The sequence below is a fragment of the Prionailurus bengalensis genome, chromosome E3 (assembly GCF_016509475.1).
Source record: "Prionailurus bengalensis isolate Pbe53 chromosome E3, Fcat_Pben_1.1_paternal_pri, whole genome shotgun sequence".
Taxonomy (NCBI): Eukaryota; Metazoa; Chordata; class Mammalia; order Carnivora; family Felidae; genus Prionailurus; species Prionailurus bengalensis.
Genome location: NC_057357.1, coordinates 23,543,685 through 23,546,603, shown reverse-complemented (window position 1 = coordinate 23,546,603; position 2,919 = coordinate 23,543,685).

Below are 2,919 nucleotides of genomic sequence, written 5' to 3'. Positions count from 1 at the left end.
CATTGGGGCAAGGTCTTCTCTGTGCCCTCAGGCAGGGGGGCTGGCCCAAGGTCCTTGGAGTGTGTAGTGGGGAGGGTGCAACAGGGGTGGGGAGGTCTGGGGATGTGACAGGAGGCAGGGGTGGGGCCATGTTCTGGGGAGCCAAGCCAGTGCCCTGGGCCCCTTACCCAAGCACAGAAAGGCTCGTTCAAGGGCCTTGCTGGATGGACACCCCTGTCCAGTGGTGGCCCAAGGTATAAAGGATCATCTGGTAACTCACCTCAGCATCTCTCCCTCCCAGACAGGCCCCCCTCCCCCACGCAAGGCCTGCTCCTCCCCAGCAAGCCAACCACAGCAGACAACCGCTCACACCTTCCAACGTGGTAATACCTAACACGGATTAAGCACACAGTAGGTGTGTTTAATTCAATGTTAGCTCAGCAACAGTGTGCTGGGCGCTGTTCTAAGCACTTAGAGATGGGGCAACTATAACCCGCAGGCCAAATCCTGTGTGTGCTCATGACCTAGGGATGTTTTTTTTTTTTATTTCACTTTTAAGTGGCTAAAAATATCAGAAGACTGTTTTGTGACTCATGAAAATGATAGAAGATCCCATTTTCCGTGTCCGTAAATAAAGTTTTATTGGAACACAGCCACACCCATGCATTTGCATATTGTCTGTGCCAGCCGCTAGCGCTAGCGGAGTTGAGCAGTTGCAACAGAGACCCTAGGTTCACAAAGTGTAAAATATTTATCCTCTGGCCCTTCACAGAGAAAAATCTGTCAATCCCTGGATTAGCAAATTAAGGAGGTCCTATTATCCCATTGTATGGATGAAGAAACTGAGGCAAAGAAAGGCTAAATTACTCATCAGAGGTGACATAGCTACGAAGTTGCCAAATCGTGCCAGGGATTTGAACCTAGGCAGTATGACTCCAGAACTTGTGCACTTTATCACTCCATCATTTTGCATCCAATCAGCATCTATGCCTTTTTTTTTTTTAATGTTTATTTATTTTTGAGAGAGAGAGCGTGAGCAGGAGAGGGTCAGAGAGACAGGGAGACACAGAATCCGAAGCAGGCTCCAGGCTCTGAACTGTCAGCACAGAGCCCGACACGGGGCTCAAACTCACGAACTGTGAGATCATGACCTGGGCCGAAGTCGGACATTTAACCGACTGAGCCGCCGAGGTGCTCCAGAGCCTGTGCCTTTTAAACGTGAGGCTCGTGTCAGTTCAGGTGGGAAGAGGGAAGGCTCAATATCCGGCTACAGGGCAGAAGGAGGTCCTTCATCCATGAGTGCAGAGAGGCCTGCATTTCAGGACTGTGCCCAGCACCAGGACGGTTGCTAGTGGAGGTGAGAGAGCAGGGGCTGTGGGCCCCTCCCTGGGTCCTAGGGACTCCCAGTCTAACCTGACTCCAGGTCAGTGGCTGCAATAGCCCTCTCTGCCCCATTCAGTGGTTCCATTGAACCTCTCTGGGTGGGGTGCTGTAAGGAGACACAGCAGCCAGCAGGGAGGAGGTCACTGTGACCCCAGGCTGGCTGGAGCTCCCCTGAGGAGTGGGCTCAGAAGCCAGGGCTGATGCAGGCAAGCATCGGGTTACAGAGGGTGCAAGCCTGGCTCCTGTCCATGCTGGGCTGGGGTGGCCGCAGCCAGTGCTGACAGGTGCCTTGTGGTGCACGGCTGCCCGGGCATTGCCCAGAGACAGCTTCCTCCTCCTCCTCCTCCTCCTCCAAGGCAGGAGGGGTGTGGGCCCTGTCCTCAGATTCCTAGAATTGACCAGCCTCAGCATGATGTCACAGGCAAGAAGACTCCGGCGAGGCTGGAGTTGCTGCTGGCTTTGCCAAAGGTGAAGACAAGACCATGTGGAGTCAGCAGCCACCCATTTCTCCCCTCTCCCCACCCCCCGGGAGCATAGCTCGCACCCTATGGCTCCAGCCATCTCCTTCCTGCCTGGCGACCAACCTCAGGGCTCATGTGCCTGCAATGCCAAGGGCTGCCTTCTCTCTTCCTCTGCTCGTTCTCCCGGGCAAGGTACAAATGTCACCACTCATGTAAGGTCTTCCCACACCCTCCCCTGTCCCCCCACCCCCAGGAAGTTAGAGCTCCCTCCAGTGTAGAATTTCCATCCCTGATATCATTTGTATCGATCTGTCTGTATCTCTCAATAAACAGTGCACCCTCTGAAGGCAGGATGCGTTATCTCCTTGTCCCTGGATGGGGACAGGGCTGAGTACAGTGATGGCATTTAGGAAAAGTGTACAGAGCCAATAAAAACAATAACAATCATAATAATGGCTAATATCACCTATTCTTTGCCAGGAATTCTGCTAAGCACTTCATATGCAGAGTATGGAATCTTGCAAATAGGGAAAGCGAGGCGCAGAGCTCTGCTCCTGCCCCCATCACTAGTAACTGAGAGGCCCGGGCCTGCCCCCAGAGCTTGTGTGCTTATTGCTGGGTGCACTGCCTTTCAGATGGAAGCTTTTCCCCAGAGGCCAAGTCCCCTTGCCCCCAAGGAAGCCCCCGCCGGTCCTCTCTGGCTTCTGGCCCAGCCTGCTCAGCCCAAGGGCCCTCTCATGCCAGGACGGAGGAGGAGAGAGGGGAGAACCCCTTCATTCCTAGACCCCTTTGATGAGCAGCCACAGTGACCAGGAGTTATTGACTCCAAGGGAAAATGACTCCATTTGCAGGTCACAGGAATATTTGTTCTTAATTTTCCCTTGTTCTCAAACTGTCACCCTCACTGCTCTTCTGACCTCCCTTCCGGGCCCCTGGAGTTCCAGACTCAAGTGTCCCACAGCCCACAGAACATCTCCCTGATGACAGAGACACCTCAAAGTCAGCAGCCTGCACCCTAAGTAGAGAGTGGAAAAAGACCCCACCTCTGTCGCAAACTCAGTAGAGAGGCCTGGGCCTCACAGACACTGTGGTCTTC